This window comes from Salvelinus namaycush, chromosome 21 (genome assembly GCF_016432855.1).
Source record: "Salvelinus namaycush isolate Seneca chromosome 21, SaNama_1.0, whole genome shotgun sequence".
In the NCBI taxonomy this organism is placed as follows: Eukaryota; Metazoa; Chordata; class Actinopteri; order Salmoniformes; family Salmonidae; genus Salvelinus; species Salvelinus namaycush.
This window is the reverse complement of record NC_052327.1, coordinates 25,701,103-25,721,580: the sequence shown is the minus strand read 5'-3', so window position 1 is coordinate 25,721,580 and position 20,478 is coordinate 25,701,103.

Sequence of the window (20,478 nt, the reverse complement as noted above, 5' to 3'; positions counted from 1 at the left end):
TGCTACAGCTGCAACAGTCCTCATTCACGAGCTTGCCGGATCAATTTGATCTTCTGGATTTGGTGGGAGAATTAACCCACCCACTGGGTCATATCTCAATAACCCAACATCAATAACCCAGTATTAACAACCCAACATTTCTCTTTTTAAAGAAAACAACCCAACTAAATGACCCAATGCCTGCAACCCAGTAGATTGGTCACCCAAACAACCCAGCATTTGTGTACAGCAAAGCTTCAAAAAGTACTCAATGAGTCTCTGCATTTGAACTTTATGTTTATTGTGCTATAGCATGATAAACTGAATTCAATATAATTCCAATGTAAGAAAAAAAAAATTCAACTATCCCCTTCGTCACTTTATCCCGGCGCCGGGTCTGGAAATACCTATGCAGAGTAAAAAATGCATTGCCTTGATGTTTATTCTCTTGGCCTAGTCATGTATACCATGGACATGCTAGACTGAAGGGCTATAATAGATGTTGTACCTACAGTTTGTTGACAGAACAGTAGAATCCAGCAGAGAAGGTCCAGTATAAATCTAACCATAATGAATGAGGCCAATGCATTAACATGCTTTTCAATGTCTTACTTTTTCCCAGGTGGAGGATTTGTTTGGATTTCTCTTGTCTCATTACTCCCTAAACACACACAGTAAGTACTTCTTTACACCAGGGGAAGGTTGAAGGTCACACCATGGTCAAGTCTAGTGGGGGCATTAGAGGATGTATGATAAGCTGACTTGCAAAGCCAAATCCTGTTTGCTCTGTACAGTTTGGATTTACATCTGTCATGTTTCTGTTATATTACACTGTTATATCAGACATATCTGTTCCACCTAATTGGATCCAATGATATGCATCTTTCTGTGATGTTCCCTAAATCTATGTCAGGCAGTCTCACTTACCATGGGTTATGCAATCCTGGACTTGTCAGCCGCCAGGAAAGATTAAAATAAGATGAAGGACTTAAAACACTCGTCTGTGGTCGCCAGTGCAGCCTCGGGGTCATGATCTAGTAATTAATCAAGTTAAAAGCCTCATGTAAGCTGCTAACATGGTGTCCCCCAGCAGCACTACCCAGTGAAGTGCATCACCATTTACATAGCATTATGCCCATGCTATAATCAAGGGAGACACTCAAGTTTTTTAATCCAAAATCTCTTGACACATTCATAAAAATAGTAATGGCCTCTAAACCTTCAAGCTGCATACTGGACCCTATTCCAACTAAACTACTGAAAGAGCTGCTTCCTGTGCTTGGCCCTCCTATGTTGAACATAATAAATGGCTTCCTATCCACCGGATGTGTACCAAACTCACTAAAAGTGGAAGTAATAAAGCCTCTCTTGAAAAAGCCGAACCTTGACCCAGAAAATATAAAAAACTATCGGCCTATATCGAATCTCCCATTCCTCTAAAAACAAAATGAAAAAGCTGTTGCACAGCAACTCACTGCCTTCCTGAAGATAAACAATGTATACGAAACGCTTCAATCTTGTTCTAGACCCCATCATCGCACTGAGACTGCACTCATGAAGGTGGTAAATTACCTTTTAATGGTGTCAGACCAAGGTTCTGCATCTGTCCTCGTGCTCCTAGACCTTAGTGCTGCTTTTGACACCATCAATCACCACATTCTTTTGGAGAGATTGGAAACCCAAATTGGTCTACATGGACAAGTTCTGGCCTGGTTTAGAGCTTATCTGTCGGAAAGATATCAGTTTGTCTCGGTGGATGGTTTGTCCTCTGACAAATCAACTGTAAATTTCGGTGTTCCTCAAGGTTCCGTTTTAGGACCACTATTGTTTTTACTATATATTTTACATCTTGGTGATGTAATTCGGAAACATAATGTCAACTCTCACTGCTATGCAGATGATACACAGCTGTACATTTCAATGAAACCTGGTGAAGCCCCAAAATTGCCCTCCCTGGAAGCCTGTGTTTCAGACATAAAGAAGTAGATAGCGGCAAATTCTTTACTTTTAAACTCGGACAAAACAGAGATGCTAGTTCTAGGTCCCAAGAAACAAAGAGGTCGTCAAATCAAATCAAAATTAAATCAAACTTTATTTGCCAAATGCGCCGAATACAACAAGTGTAGGCTTTACCGTGAAATACTTACTTACAAGCCCTTAACCAACAGTGCAGTTCGAGAAGAAGAAAATATTTACCAAGTAGGCTAAAATAAAAAGTGCTAATAAAAAGTAACACAATAACAATAACAATAACGAGGCTATATACAGGGGGCACCAGTACCGAGTCAGTGTGCGGGGGTACAGGCTAGTTGAGGTAATCTGTACATGTAGGTGGGGGCAAAGTGACTATGCATAGGTAACAAAAAACAGAGAGTAGCAGCAGTGTACAAAAGGGGGGGGGGGGGTCAATGTAAATTGAAGATATCTTCTGTTGGATCTGACAATTAATCTTGATGGTTGTACAGTCGTCTCAAATAAAACTGTGAAGGACCTCGGCGTTACTCTGGACCCTGATCTCTCTTTTGACGAACATATTAAAACAATTTCAAGGACAGCTTTTTTCCATCTTCGTAACATTGCAAAAATCTGAAACTTTCTGTCCAAAAATTATGCAGAAAAGTTAATCCATGCTTTTGTCACTTCTAGATTAGACTACTGCAATAATCTACTTTTCTGCTATCCTGATGTAGCACTAAATAAACTTCAGTTGGTGCTAAACACGGCTGCTAGAATCTTGACTAGAACCAACATTTTTTATCATATTACTCCAGTGCTAGCCTCTCTACACTAGCTTCCTGTTAAGGCTAGGGCTGATTTCAAGGTTTTACTGCCAACCCACAAAGCATTACGTGGGCTTGCTCGTACCTATCTCTCCCATTTGGTCCTGCCGTACATACCTACACGTACACTACGATCACAAGACGCAGGCCTCCTTATTGTCCCTAAAATTTCTATGCAAACAGCTGGAGGCAGGGCTTTCTCCTATAGAGCTTTCTCCTATAATAACAAGGTGTCTCATATCCTCTTTAATTTGAATATGAGCTTCACAATGTCTTCCAGGTGGACCAACAGGATGTCTCCAACAGCTAACCAGGTTCAGAGGCTTCATGCAGGCAGGCCACAAATGCCCTCTCTGCCCTGGAAGCATAAAACCTCAGCAGCGCTGGTCCATTAGAGAAACATACAGCACTGCTAGCTAATTTAAGCAACCTGTCAAAGATACAGTAAGTTTAATATCCCAAAACTCAGGGGCAGAACGACAGATTTCTACCTTGTCGGCTCTGGGATTTGATCTTGCAACCTTTCGGTTACTAGTCCAACGCTCTAACCACTAGGCTACCTCGATAGCGAGGGAACGCCCTGTATTTAGATTTTATTTATTAGGATTCCCATTAGCCAACACCAATGGCGACAGCTAGTCTTACCGGGGTACGACACATAACGAAAAGACATTCCAGACAAAAGACTTTACATACATTTAAAAACATGAACATGTAGTGTGTGTGTGCGTCTATCAGTTACACATACGTCAGTACACACACACTACAAGTAGGTCACATGGGAGAGAGGCGTTGTGCTGTGAGGTGTTGCTTTATTTGTTTTTTTGAACCAGGTTTTCTGTTCACTTGCGCTATATAAGATGGAAGGGAGTTCCATGCATTCATGGCTCTGTATAATACTGTACGTTTTCTTGAATTTCTTCTGGACCTGGGTACTGTGAAATTACCCTTGGTGGCATGTCTGGTGGGGTAAGTGTGTGTTTAGGTGCTGTGTGTAAGTTGACAATGCAAACAATTTGGAATTTCCAACACATTCATGTTTCTTATAAAAACAAGAAGTGACGCAGTCAGTCTTTCCTCAACTCTTAGTGAAGAGAGACTGGCATGCATAGTATTAATATTAGCGCTTCTGGAGTAAAGGTGATCTAAAGTCGTGTCACCTCTAGTTGCACAGGTGACATACTGGTAAAAATGAGGTAAAACGGATTAAAGTTTCCATGCTTTAAAATCACTGGCCACGAGAAACACCCCCTCTGAATGTGAATTTTCATGTTTGCTTATCTACTGTAGACTAAGGTCCAGGTGTGTGAAAGTGAAAGAGAGGCTGTTAAGAGGACTGCTCCTGTTTACAGTGAGACAGACATTCTCCTGACTATATTTTTTCCTTTTTCATTTAGTGAAATACTTTCATCCATTATTACCTTTATGTAGCTGGGATTCGCTCTGTGTGGCATTTGAAATAGATTTAAACCCTTTTATCCAGATGGTCTGAGAGGTTTCCTGCGGCTTTCATAAGCTATACAGTGCATTCGGAAATTATTCAGACCCCTTGACTTTTTCCACATTATGTTACGGTACAGCCTTATTCTAAAATGTGTTACATTGTTTTTTTCCCTCATCAATCTACACACAATAACGTATAATGACAAAGCAAAAACAGGTTTTAGAAACTTCTGCTAATTTATAAAAACATGTCAAACAAAATATTACATTTACATGAATATTAAGACCCTTTACTCAGTACTTTGTTGAAGCACCTTTGGCAGCGATTACAGCCTCAACTTTTCTTGGGTATGACGCTACAAGCTTGGCACATGTGTTTTTGGGGAGTTTCTCCCCTTCCTCTCTGCAGATCCTCTCAAGCTCTGTCAGGTTGGATGGGGAGCGTTGCTGCACAGCTATTTTCAGGTCTCTCCAGAGATCGGGTTCAAGTTTGGGCTCTGGCTGGGCCACTCAAGGACATTCAGAGACTTGTCCCGAAGCCACTCCTGTGTTGTCTTGGCTGTGTGCTTAGGGTCGTTGTCCTGTTGGAAGGTTAACCTTAGCCTCAGTCAGAGGTCCTGAGTACTCTGGAGCAGGTTTTCATCAAGGATCTCTCTGTACTTCGCTCCGTTCATCTTTGCCTTGATCCTGACTAGTCTCCCAGTCCCTGCCGCTGAAAAACATCCCCACATCCCCCCATGCTGTCACCACCATGCTTCACCGTAGGGATGGTGCCAGGTTTGATCCAGACGTGATGCTTGGCATTCAGGCCAAAGAGTTCAATCTTGATTTCATCAGACCAGATATTTTTTTTCTCTTGGTCTGAGAATTCTTTAGCTGCCTTTTGGCAAACTCCAAGCGGGCTGTCATGTGCCTTTTACTGGCCACTCTACCATACAGGCCTGATTGGTGGAGTGCTGCAGAGATGGTTGTCCTTGTGGAAGGTTCTCCCATCTCCACAGAGGAACTCTAGAGCTCTCTCAGAGTGACCATCGGGTTCATGGTCACCTCCCTGACCAAGGCCCTTCTTCCCCAATGGCTCAGTTTGGCCGGGCGGACAGTTCTAGGAAGAGTCTTGGTGGTTCCAAACTTCTTCCATTTTTATGATGGTGGTTATTGCATTACGTAACTGTTTTATATGTTCATATTTTGTACACATTAAATGAATGTCAGATATTTGTCCCTCTGTCTCTCTCTTTCTCCATCCACCTTGTTCCCTCCCTGATTCCTCCCCCAGTGTAGTTGAATGTCATTTCAGTGTGTAATTCATAATAAAGCTGACAGAGGCATTTCTATCCTCTACTTTCCTTTTACTTCCCTTCTCCTCCTCTCTTCCTCCCAGCTCTCTGCATTATTCAGAGACCGAGCTGTTAAGAGTGAGGGCCCCAAAGTGCCTTTCCTTTCCTCATGCTCCACAGAGCTGCTCAAGGAGCTCCCCCCTCCAGGAACCCCTCACTGCATCAGGGCCGCCCATCCCTACACACTCTCCCCCAAATACGTGAGTCTGGAAACACATCATGGTGTCCTCCGAGATCACTTAAGAAGCAGTAGCACATAATGCAACAGACAACTTCACTTTAGCTACTGTACGAGCTACAGAGCATACCACTGGAGGACGCAGAACAACAGACACTGGACATTGTGAAAGTGGTTTAAATTGAAAATGATTTAATGGAAATATGCAGCATTGTCATAACATTGTCATAACACATTGCGGGTCCTCCCACTTAACACCAAGTTTCACTAAAACTATTTAAATAGCTAGGTACAATGCAGGTACACATTGTTACATAGGGCTTTCACTGTACCTGGGCATAAAAGTACCATGTAAAGCCATAGATTTAGCGATGCATGATATACTGTAAAGTGGGACCAGATGACAATCATACACATAAACAGTGTGATCTGTACTGTGACGTATAATGTTGCATTTTTCATACAGTTGCTTTTTATAGACAAGTGTCACGGCCGTCAAAAGGAGGAGACCAAGGCGCAGCGTGGTATGCGTACATTCTTCTTTATTCTAAGAATGAACACTGAACAAAACTAACAAAATAACAAAACAAACCGTGACGCTATACACATGAGTGCTGAACAGGCAACTACACATAGACAAGAACCTACAAATACCCAAGGGAAAATGGCTACCTAAATATGGTCCCCAATCAGAGACAACGATAAACAGCTGCCTCTGATTGGGAATCATATAGACTTATGGACTTGGTCTTTTACCAAATAGGGCTATCTTCTATATACCACCCCTACCTTGTCACAAACACATTAAGAAGGAAAGAAATCCCACAAATTAACTTTTAACAAGGCACACCTATTAACCTCTCTGCGCTACGGATCCCTTTAGCGGGATCATTTTCCTAAACAACCGCTGAATTGCAGGGCGCAAAATATTACTAAAAATATTTATAATCATGCAATCACAAGTGAAATATACCAAAACACAGCTTAGCTTGTTGTTAATCCACCTATCGTGACAGATTTTGAAAATATGCTTTACAGCGAAAGCAATCCAAGCTTTTGTGAGTGTATCAATCAATGCTAGAACAGCTAGCCCCAAATTAGCATGGTCACGAAAGTCAGAAAAGCAATAAAATTAATCACTTACCTTTGATAATCTTCGGAAGTTTGCACTCACGGGACTCCCAGTTACACAATAAATGTTCTTTTTGTTCGATAAATATTACTTTTATAACAAAAAAACGCCATTTGGGTTGCGCGTTATGTTCAGAAAACCACAGCCTCGTTCCGGTCCTGAAAGGCCGAAGAAAATTCCCAAACGTATCAGATTCAAAAATACTTACCTTTGATAATCTTCGGATGTTTGCACTCACGAGACTCCCAGTTACACAATAAATGTTATTTTTGATCGATAAATATTACTTTAAATAAATATTACAACAGCATTTGGGTTGCGCGTTATGTTCAGAAAACTACAGCCTCGTTCCGTTCGACGAAAATTCCAAAAAGTATCCGTAATGTTCGTAGAAACATGTCAAATGTTTTTTATAATCAATCCTCAGGTTGTTTTTAACATACATAATCGATAATATTTCAACCGGACCGTAACCTATTCAATAAAAGAGAGAAAGAAAATGGAGAGCGCGCAGGAACTAATCAAAGGACACCTGACTGGTTTTGAAAAATCTCGCTCATTTTTCAAAATAAAATCCTGAAACTATGTCTAAAGCCTGGTCACAGCCTGAGGAAGCCATTGGAAAAGGAATCTGGTTGATACCCCTTTAAATGGAAGAAAGACGGGAAATGAAACACAGATTTCATTTTTTTTTAAATCACTTCCGGGTTAGATTTCCTCAGGTTTTTGCCTGCAAAATCAGTTTTGTTATACTCAAAGACAATATTTTGACAGTTTTGGAAACTTTGGAGTGTTTTCTATCCTAATCTGTAAATTATATGCATATTCTACGATCTGGACCTGAGAAATAGTCCGTTTACCTTGGGAACGTTATTTAAAAAATAAAAAAATCTGACCCCTAGCGTCAAGAAGTTAATTGAAATGCATTCCAGGTTTCTACCTTAGGCAGCCTGTTTTCCACCCTAGTTGGTGGGATCTTGTTTTTGTACTGTTACTGTGTAGCCTGCAGAACGTTACGTTTGTTTATATTTTGTTGTTTTTTGGTGTTCATCAATAAAGAAGATGTACGCTTACACGCTGCACCTTGGTCTCCTTCGAACAACGGACGTAACAGAAGATCCCACCACCAAAGGACCAAGCAGCGTGGCCAGGAGGAGCAGGGATCCTGGGCCCGGGAGAAAAGTGAGTGGAGGACATCATGGACATGGGAGGAGGTTATGGCAGGGGACAAGACCCTGCCATGGAAGCAGGCGGAGGCAGTGAAGGAGGACCAACGGTGACTCTGAAGTTCACAACCACGAAGGAAGCCTGAGAGGCAGCCCCCCCCAAAAAAATTTGGGGGGCACACGGGTTGGTCGGCGAAGCCGAGGGGCAAGTTTGAGAGCGAGGAGGAGTATTGGGATAGACTGAGCGAGGAGTATTGTGAGATGGTTGAGGGGAGTGATGAGGTAGAGTGGATGGTTTGGTGTCTGGAGCAAGACAGTCGCCGTGAGGAGCGTGGGACCAGTCAGGCACCATGTTTCGCGGAGATACGCAATGTGTCTCCAGTGCGCATCCACAGCCCGGTACATTCTGTGCCAGCTCCTCGCACTTGCCATGCGAAAGTGAGCATCCAGCCAGGACGCGTTGTGCCGGCTCAGCGCTCCTGGTCTCCAGTACGCCTCCTCGGTCCAGGATATCCAGCGCCCCGCACTTGCCGGGCTAAAGTGAGCATCCAGCCAGGACGCGGTTTGCCAGCTCTACGCTCCAGACCTCCAGTGCGTCTCCACGGTCCAGTATATCCTGCGCCGGCTCTAGGCACTGTGTCGCCAGTGCGCCTTCACAGCCCACCGTGAGAGACATGACTATGAATCAAGAAGTTTAAGTTGATTGTTGTAATGACCCCAGTGACAGACTTATGCATGATTTTAGTTACGTGTATTAACACACACTTGTATATGTGTGAAATAGGACCAATATAAGCACCCACCAAATTCTTATTATAGCCCCTTCTCAGTCGTAAAATCGAAATACATTGCTAATTGTATTAATGTCAAGATATAGTTAGCTATGTGATTTGACATTTCTATCATGCAAACAAGCATAGGATTATGTAACGTGAAGATTTATGTATTTTTGTTGTTGTATTTATATGTAACTGTCACGCCCTGACCGTAGAGATCCTTTTTATGTCTCTATTTTGGTTGGTCAGGGCGTGAGTTTGGGTGGGCATTCTATGTCTGGTGTTCTATGTTGTCCTTGTTTTGTATTTCTGTGTGTTTGGCCTGGTATGGTTCTCAATCAGAGGCAGCTGTCGATCGTTGTCTCTGATTGGGAGCCATACTTAGGTACCTTGTTCCCACCTGGGTTTGTGGGTAGTTGTTTTTTGTTTCGTATCTGTACCAGACAGAACTGTTTTGGTTATTCTTTTGTTATTTTCTGTTTAGTGTTTTTCGTCACCTTACAGAACTGTTCGTTTGTCGTGTTGTTGTTTTGTTAGAGTGTTCATATTTATTAAAATAACGTATTATGAATACTTACCACGCTGTACCGTGGTCCTCTTCTCCTTCTCCCGACGACGTTCGTTACAGTAACAGGGTGAAAAAAACATAATTAAAAATGTATATATTTCAAATTCAGACTAACACAACAAAATGTGGAAAAAGTCAAGGGGTGTGAATAGTTTTTGAAGGCACTCTAATAGCATCAACAGAACCTAATTTGATTTCCCCTATAATCACTGCATTTAACTTAGCAAATGATGAAAGTGACTTTGAATTATCCCATGGTTAGATTTTATGATGAAAAGATCTGTAACACATGAACAAAAAATATAAGTAGCTTGTTTCTGTTCCTCCCCCCTTTTCCAGTCACCCCTTTTCATATTCGACCATCAACTCCCAAGCAGCATGCCCATGTAGAGCTGTGCTGGATGGTTACATACTTTTTATTACATTGTGCTGTCAAATCAGGTTAGTGCTTTGCATTCCTTTCAGACATTTTATTAAATTATTTTTGATATATTGTCAAGTACAGGGCTTAGTTTTCAAAGCTAGAATCCTTACTTGCTACCTACATCACTTTGATTTATACATTAATTATATATACACCCATTAATTCCTGAAGACTATAACTTATAAATGCCTCATGAGCTTAGTTCAACTGTCGTACCCAGTCAGGACCCAAAATATATGTTTTTTTTACTCCAAATGTTGGTAAACAACGTACATGTAAGCAAACACTATATATCCTCAAAACATGGTTACAACTATACTTGATATCGTAGATGGGCAGTTCTTGAATCCATAGCTCTGTATTTATTTGAGAGTGGTTACATTTCTCCAGGCCCATCCCTCAGCTTTTTCAACTGCGGATTCTAGCTTAAATACTCACTGAGAATGCAAGCATTTATAGGAAGCTACTGTAAATTAAATTAACTTTATTGTGATGAAGTGCAGAGATGCCCTGTGCAGTAATTCTTCCCTTGGTCCTTGGTCTTCAGCTATGTCTGTCTGGGAGAAGGCCTCAGACACTGAATTCTAGGTTACAGTTCCATTATGTGGTTTGATGCTTTGGCTGAGTTGTAAGGAGGGCTAATGACTTCGATATTCGATAACTTAATTTTATCAGATGCTCTGAAAAGTAACTCAATGACTTTGCAAACTGTCATTCTGTTTGTCTCTTGATTTCTCACACCTCTCTCGCTCGGTCTGCCTCTAGATAAAGTAATGAAGTTACTCTTCTGTAAAGCTCCATTCTCTCTGTAGCTGCTCAGTTTTCCTTGTCTCTTTCTCCTCCTGCCTCGCCACAGCTGTGATGCGAGAAGGTAAGAAAAGCTGTTAATATACAGTGCATTCGGAAAGTATTCAGACCCCTTGACTTTTTCCACATTTTGTTACATTGCAGCCTTATTCTAAAATGGATTAAATAAGTAAAAATCCCCTCAATCTACACACAATACCCGATAATGACAAAGCGAAAACAGGTTTTTAGAAATTGTATTCAGAAAAAATAGAATTACCTGGGGGGTAGGCTATCATTGAAAAAAATAATTTGTTCTTAACTGACTTGCAAAAAACAATTACAAGCATACCCATAACATGACGCAGCCACCACTATGCTTGAAAATATGGAGAGTAGTACTCAGTAATGTGCCATATTGGATTTTTGCCCAAACATAACAGTTTGTATTCAGGACAAAAAGTTAAATGCTTTGCCACATTTTTTGCAGTATTACTTGATGCCCAACGCATCAAGGGGGGCAAACTACCTGCCCTCCAGGACACCTACAGCACTCGATGTCACAGGAAGGCCAAAAAGATCATCAAGGACAACAACCACCTGAGCCACTGCCTGTTCACCCCGCTATCATCTAGAAGGCGAGGTCAGTACAGGTGCATCAAAGCTGGGACCGATAGACTGAAAAACAGCTTCTATCGCAAGGCCATCAGACTGTTAAATTAGACTAGGCTGCTGCCCTTTATACATAGACTTGAAATCACTGGCCACTTTAATCATGGAACACTAGTCACCTTAATAATGTTTACATATTTTACATAACTCATCTCATATGTATATACTGTATTCTATCCTATTCTACTGTTTCTTAGTCTATGCCGCTCTGACATTGCTCATCCAAATTTTTATATATTCTTAATTCCATTCCATTAATTTAGATTTGTGTGTATTGTGTGTATTGTTGTGAAATTGTTAAATATTACTAGGTATTACTGCACTGTCGGAGGTAGACAAAAAAGCATTTCACTACATCCGCAATGACATCTGCTAAACATGTGTATGTGACAAATAAAATTAGATTACATTTCTTTTAGGTATCCTTTGCAAGGCATTGGAAAACCTCCCTGATCTTTGTGGTTGAAGCTGAGATTGTAGTTCACTGCTCAACTGAGGGACCTTGCAGATAATTGTATGTGTGGGGTACAGAGATGAGGTAGTCATTCAAATTCATGTTAAACACTATCATTGCACACAGAGTGAGTCCAAGCAACTTGTTATATGATTCAAATGTTGATGATGTAAATAATATTTGCTGATCTGTGGTGTGTAATGAGGAGCAACCAGACGCTGCACTTGACACATTTATAAAACTACTTATTCCAGTTACTAATAAGCACGCACCCATTAAGAAAATTACTGTAAAAACTGTTAATCCCCTTGGATTGATGAGGAGTTGAACAATTGTATGGTTGAGAGGGTTGAGGCAAAAGGTATGGCAATTAAGTCTGGCAGCCCAACTGATTGGCAAACGAACTGCAAATTAAGAAATCATGTGACTAAACTAAATAAAAAATAAAAATAAACTACACTATGAAACAAGAATAAATTATATAAAGAATGATAGTAAACAGCTTTGGGGCAACTTAAATGAAATTTTGGGAAAAAAGCCAACTCGGCTCCTTCATTTATTGAATCAGATGGCTCATTCATCACAAAGCCCACTGATATTGCAAACTACTTTAATTACTTTTTCATTGGCAAGATAAGCAAACTTAGGGATGACATGCCAGCAACAAACGCTGACACTACACATCCAAGTATATCGGACCAAATTATGAAAGACAAGAATTGTACTTTTGAATTCCGTAAAGTCAGTGTGGAAGAGGTGAAAAAATGATGGTTGTCTAGATGGAAAGTTGGAAAGATGGAAAATTACTGAGGATAATAGCAGATGATATTCCCACTCCTATTTGCCACAATTTAAGCCTACTAGAGAGCGTGTGCCCTCAGGTCTGGAGGGAAGCTGAAGTCATTCCGCTACCCAAGAATAGTAAAGCCCCCTTTACTGGCTCAAATAGCCGACCAATCAGCCCGTTATCAACCCTTAGTAAACTTCTGGAAAAAATGGTGTTTGACCAGATACAATGCTATTTTACAGTAAACAAATTGACAACAGAATTTCAGCATGCTTATAGGGAAGGAAAAGACACTCAACAAGCACAGCAATTACACAAATGACTGATGATTGGCTGAGAGAAATTGCTGATAAAATGATTGTGGGGGCTGTCTTGATAGACTTCAGTGCAGCTTTTGACATTATTGATCATAGTCTACTGCTGGAAAAACGTATGTGTTATGGCTTTACACCCCCTGCTATAATGTGGATAAAGAGTTACTTGTCTAACAGAACACAGAGGGTGTTCTTTAATGGAAGCCTATCAAATGTAATCCAGTTAGAATCAGGAATTCCCCAGGGTAGCTATTTAGGCCCCTTGCTTTTTTCAATTTTTACTAACGACATGCCTCTGACTTTGAGTAAAGCCAGAGTTTCTATGTATGCGGATGACTCAACACTATACACGTCAGCTACTACAGCGACTGAAATGACTGCAATACTCAACAAAGAGCTGCAGTTAGTTTCAGAGTGGGCGGCAAGGAATAAGATAGCCCTAAATATTTCTAAAACTAAAAGCATTGTATTTGGAACAAAACACTCACTAAACCCTAAACCTCAACTAAATCTTGTAATAAATAATGTGGAAATTGAGCAAGTTGAGATGACTAAACTGCTTGGAGTAACACTAGATTGTAAACTGTCATGGTCAAAACATATTGATGCAGTAGTAGCTAAGATGGGGAGAAGTCTGTCTATAATAAAGTGATGCTCTGCCTTCTTAACAACACTATCAACAAGGCAGGTCCTACAAGCCCTAGTTTTGTCGCACCTTGACTACTGTTCAGTCGTGTGGTCAGGTGCCACAAAAAAGGACTTAGGAAAAATGCAATTGGCTCAGAACAGGGGAGCACGGCTGGCCCTTGGATGTACACAGAGAGCTAATATTAATAATATCCATGTCAATCCCTCCTGGCTGAAAGTGGAGGAGAGATTGACTTCATCACTACTTTTATTTATGAGAGGTATTGACATGTTGAATGCCCCGAGCTTTCTGTCTAAACTACTGGCACACAGCTCAGACACCCATGCATACCCCACAAGACATGCCACAAGAGGTCTCTTCACAGTCCCAAAGTCCAGAACAGACTATGGGAGGCACACAGTACTACATAGAGCCATGACTACATGGAACTCTATTCCACATCAAGTAACTGACGCAAGCAGTAAAATTAGATTTAAAAAACACCTTATGGAACAGCGAAGCAACACAAACATTGGCACAGACAATGCATACACACACACACACACACACACACACACACACACACACACACACACACACACACACACACACACACACACACACACACACACACACACACACACACACACACACACACACACACACACACATACGATAACATACACACTATACATACACATGGATTTAGTAATGTAGATATGTGGTAGTGGTGGAGTAGGGGCCTGAGGGCACACAGTGTGTTGTGAAATCTGTGAATGTATTGTAATGTTTTAAAATTGTATAAACTGCCTTAATTTTGCTGGACCCCAGCTAATGGGACCCCAGCTAATGGGGATCCATAATAAATACAAATACAAATACAAATGTGACTTGTTAAGCACATTTTTACTCCTGAACTTATTTAGGTGCTCTGAAAAGTAACTTTGCTAACTGTCATTCTGTTTGTCTCTCGATTATTCACACCTCTCTCGCTCTCTATCTGCCTATAGATATAATAATGAAGTTACTCTTCTGTACAGCTCCATTCTCTCTGTAGCTGCTCAGTTTTCCTTGTCTCTTTCTCCTCCTGCCTCGCCACAGCTGTGATGCGAGAAGGTAAGAAAAGATGTTAATATACAGTGCATTCGGAAAGTATTCAGACCCTCTTGACTTTTTCCACACTTTTTTACGTTACAGCCTTATTCTAAAATGGATTAAATAAATAAAAAGCTTCATTCTACACACAATACCCCATAATGACAAAGTGAAAACAGGTTTTTAGAAATGTTTGCAAATGTCTAAAAAAACAAAAACAGAAATACCTTATATTACATACTGTAAGTATTCAAACCCTTTGCTATGAGAGTCGAAATTGACCTGCATCCTGTTTCCATTGATCATCCTTGATATGTTTCTACAACTTGATTGGAGTCCACCTGTGGTAAATTCAATTGATTGGACATAATTTGGAAATGTACACACCTATCTATATAAGGTCCCACAGTTGACTGTGCATGTCAGAGCAAATACCAAGCCATGAAGTCGAATGAATTGTCCGTAGAGCTCCGAGACAGCAAGGTCCCCAAGGACACAGTGGCCTCAATCATTCTTAAATGGAAGAAGTCTGGAACCACCAAGACTCTTCCTAGAGCTGGCCGCCCAGCCAAACTGAGCAATCGGGGGAGAAGGGCCTTGGTCAGGGATGTGACCAAGAACCTGATGCTCACTCTGACAGAGCTCCAGAGTTCCGCTGTGGAGATGGGAGAACCTTCCACAAGGACAACCGTCTCTGCAGCACTCCACCAATCAGGCCTTTATGGTAGAGTGGCCAGACGGAAGCCACTCCTCAGTAAAAGGCACATGACAACCCGCTTGGAGTTTGCCAAAAGGCAGCTAAAGTACTCTCAGACCAAGAGAAACAAAATTCTCTGGTCTGATGATTGAACTCTTTGGCCTGAATGCCAAGCATCACGTCTGGATCAAACCTGGCTCCATCCCTACGGTAAAGCATGGTGGTGGCAGCATCATGCTGTGGGGATGTTTTTCAGCGGCAGGGACTGGAAGACTAGTCAGGATCAAGGCAAAGATGAACAGAGCAAATTACAGAAAGATCCTTGATGAAAACCTGCTCCAGAGCGTTCGGGACCTCAGACTGGAGAGAAGGTTCAGCTTCCAACAGGACAACGACCCTAAGCACACAGCCAAGACAACGCAGGAGTGGCTTCGGGACAAGTCTCTGAATGTCCTTGAGTGGCCCAGCCAGAGCCCGGACTTGAACCTGATCGAACATTTCTGGAGAGACCTGAAAATAGCTGTGCAGCAACGCTCCCAATCCAACCTGACAGAGCTTGAGAGGATCTGCAGAGGAATGGGATAAACTCCCCAAATACAGGTTTTCCATGCTTGTAGTGTCATACCCAAGAAGACTCGAGGCTGTAATTGCTGACAAAGGTGCTTCAACACAGTAAACTGAGTAAAGGGTCTGAATACTTATGTATACGATATACTTATGTATATGAATACTTATGTATGTGATTTCAGTTTTTTATTTTTAGTACATTTGCAAAAAAAATAAATGTTTTTGCTTTGTCACTATGAGGAGTGTGTGTAGATTGAAGAAAAATAACAATTTAATCAATTTTAGAATAAGGCTGTAACATAACAAAATGTGGAAAAATTCAAGGGGTCTGAATACTTTCCAAATGCACTGCAACGGTGCCCCCTTGAGAATGCTGCAGATGACTGTGAATTAAGTTCTTTAAAAACCACCAAAATTGTATAGTATCTTTGCTTCGCTCTCTGTCCTCTGTCATTCTCTCGTCATTATTATCGTCCCTCCGACAGTATGTAAAGGAACTGAATGGATTCTGTATTACCACTAACTCATTTCAGACAGATCTGTTGCAGAGCTTAAAATCTATCGCTGTACTAGATGACAAATACTTATCATGTTCATTCTGAAGGGGGCCAGCCCAGCCGTGTAATGTTGTGGCTGAATCAGAATTAGTTAGATAACATAGATAAATAAGATGTTTTATTTATCTTCATATTATGTTTATGTGGGATACTTGTCAGTTAGAATGTCTCTTTTTGAACTATACTGTCAGCAGTTGCATTTTCCTTTCTCAGCTAGGGCTTAGTCACTTGGGGCCCAGAGAGGGGAGACGTCAGGCTTGTCTTCATATGTCAATGTATCTGTTAAACCATGTGATGACCTAAGAGGCTCACTGTCTTTTCTGATCTTGTCCAGGAGGGGGTATATTTGAGATGGGAGTATCTAGAATTGACAATTGATATATGCCATTGGATGAGGTAATGTTTTGGTACTAAGCACGAGATTGGAACCTCGTTTTGGGAGACCAAACTGAACGATAATTTATAGCTAATGCTATCTAGCTATGGGATACTCCTCTTTCAAGTAAAAGGTTCTTTGTAATGTTCCTAAGATCTGTTGTTCGTCATGTGAGTTGAGAGGGGTGTGTCTTGGCTATAAATGATACTAAGAATTGTTTTGTAGGACTCTCAGAGAATTCATTTATAGACACTGAATTGATCTAAGAGTCAAAAAGGGCTATGGTGAAGCTCATATATAATTAAAGATGGACTTTATAATATAACTCTGACTTGTGTGTGGTTGGCTCTCTCATCATTGAGTAATACAGGAAATTACCACGACAATACTCAGGCTGCTTTAAATTGACCTGTAGGCTACGGAATGAGGTTGGACGAGAAAATAAAGGTTTACAGAAGAGGTTGAAGAATTTAGGAAAGGACAACAATTATGAATGTTCAGACTGGAGCTTTCTGACATTTCCTTAAAAAGCTTCTCTGGGAGAAGCCTCAACGGTCTGGAGATAATTACAGCAGGGAGATTGTCACTCCATGACCATCCCACTCTCAGGGACACTGCTGCTCATCTGGCAAAGGCTGAATGTTACTCCTTATGCTCTCAGAGATCTATTACAGAGCTCCTTCAGACACTGACGCAAAAGTAACAATCCTCTGGCCTGATTTAATTTCCAAAGATTGAAGGCAGGATGTTGAAAAAGTCAATTGTTGTAAATTAGCACTTCCTTCCAGTTTGAATATAGAGATGGAGATATGTGATCAAGTCTGACCTCTGACACTTTCACAGTGAATAGGTCAAATGAATAACTGTTAGGGTGTCATTATTTTGGATTGGGCTGCTGAGAACAGTATGTGATGAACTCCATAGAGTGAATTATTTGGAATAAATCTGTATTGAGGACACTGTATTACCAAAAGGCTAGAATGTGTGGTGACGATGATACATTAAGTTGATAAGTTCTGACTGTTAACTAATATCCTTCCATGCCGCACGCATGCACGCACACACACACACACACACACACACACACACACACACACACACACACACACACACACACACACACGCACACACGCGCGCACACACACACACACACACACACACGCACACACACACATGCACACACACACACTCACGCACTCACACACACACACACACACGCACTCACACACACACACACATTCAGCCCTAGGGAATAATCTTTCCACCAATAAAAATCAAATATAGCATTGTTATTTGATTACTTATGAAAAAGGCATATTATATCAGAATAAAGGATAATTGTCATCTAACGGATTGAATCGGTTTCAACGAGTGTTGTTTAGCTACCTTTTATCTGCGAGTGGCTGCCTCTTGCATGGGTCCTGGAAACCTTGCATCATATCACATGTATTCATTGTGCAACAGGATCAAATATATTACCAAAGCTTGTTACTTAGATTTGGGGATTTTCCCCCTAAGCTTGTTACTTAGATTAGGGGATTTTTCATAAGAACTCTTACTCTGTCCAATTGTTCTGTATGAGTATAGATGAAGATTATAGGTATTCACTCACAGTCAAGACGATTTTTTGTAATCATACCCCTTCAACTCATCATCACTAAAGTTGGGCATTCCAGCTATCATGTGGCAGCCTACCCTCTCACACAATTGATTCCTGAGCAGGAGATTAGATTGCTCTTCTGGCTAATGTAATGCAGAGAGCATAATACTCCTGTCTCCTTCCTTCAACTGTTATTCCTTCGTTCTCTTGCCTGTTGTTTATATCAGCCTCACAGTGTTGTTAAATAAGTGATAATGTGTGTTCAATAAATCCAAAGGATACTGAATATTTTGTACATGATGTATTTTCATATTGATAAATCACATACAATTTCTATCCACAGGCAGATAGATGTAAACTGGCCCAGATCACTGAGAGAGAATGAAAAGGAGCTTTACACTTTCAGAGAGTAATCTTGATAGCATCTATTAATTGATTTAAGGAAGATGCTGTCAGCAGCATATCTCCAATATCCACACAAAGATAAAATGGTGTTCTATAGAAATATTGAGGTGTTTCATGGGGACTAATAGTGTATGAGAAAATGGACCTGTCACCTGCTAATTTGTTCTTTACAGGACCCAAGAGCAAGTCCCAGGTCAGCCTATTGTTGAGATCACCATGACGTAGCAGGTGAGACTCCCACAAGATAGAGGATTCAATTAAATTACAAGAAAACAAGGGGAGTGATTGGGGACATTACCCTGTGTAGGGTGCAGTCTTTTGGACAGGGCGTTAAATGGGTGTCCTGACTCTCTGTGGTCAATAAAGATCCCATGGCACTTATCGTAAGAGTAGGGGTGTTAACCCCGGTGTCCTAGCTAAATTCCCTATCTGGCCCTCGTACCATCATGGCCATCTAATCATCCCCAGCTTCCAATTGGCACATTCATCTCCCCTCCTCCCCCCTGTAGCTATTCCCCAGATCACTGCTGTAAATGAGATTGTGTTCTCAGTCAACTTACCTGGTATAATAAGGGTTAAATAAAAATGAAATAGAAAGTAATAGGAAAGGGAAAAGAAAGATGAGGAAAATCATTGCATATGTTACGTCACTCTGTTTCAGAAAGAGAGGGAGAGCATAAAAGAGAACCTGAAATGTTTATGATTAAGTATCCTTGTGTGACTGTTTCTGCGTGTGTATTTAGGGGCTGCACCGATATGATTGAATGCATTGTAATCTGCATAGGCTGACAGAAGACAAGCCCTGGCTGACTACTATGTAATGGTGTGTGGGCAGACATCCACTACCAAGTTCAATCATCACACAGACACTTATGTGTTGTTTCAATTCTCTCTATTCTATTCTGAAAGGAACACTCACTGTCAAAATGGAGAACATTGACCAGAAATCTATGCTAAATTCACCATATGATAACTATCAAAATTGTAATACAGTGCCTTCAGAAATTATTCACATCCCTTGACTTTTTCCACATTTCATGTTACAGCGTGAATTTAAAATGGATTCAATTTATATTGTGTCACTGCTCTACACACAATACCACATAATGTCAAAGTGGAATGATGTTTTTAGAATTGTTACAAATTAATTAAAAATGAAAAGCTGAAATGTCTTGAGTCAATAAGTATTCAACACTTTTGTATTGGCAAGCCTAAATAAGTTCAGGAGTAAAAATGTGCTTAACAAGTCACATAATAAGTTGTATGGATAATAGTGTTTAACATGATTTTTAAATGACTACCCTCTGAACCACACACACACAATTATATGTAAGGTCCCTCAGTCAACCACAATGACCAGGGAAGTTTTTCAATGGTACGCAAAGAAGGGCACCTATTGGTAAAAAAAAGAATCTCTTTGAGCATGGTGCAGTTATTATTTACATTGTGTATCAATACACTCAGTCACAATGATACAGGCACCCTTCATAACAGTTGCTGGTGAGGAAGGAAACCGATCAAGGATTTCACCATGAGGCCAGTTACAGAGTTTAACGGCTGTGATAGGAGCTACTGTAACTAAGGATGGTTTTACAATAATAACATAAATGACAGAGTAAAAAGAAGGAAGCCTGTACAGAATAAAAATATTCCAAAACATGCCTCCTGTTTGTAATAAAGGTCTAAAGTAATATTGAAACAAAAAAATCCATCAATCTACACACAATACCCCATAATGACAAAGCAAAAACAGGTTT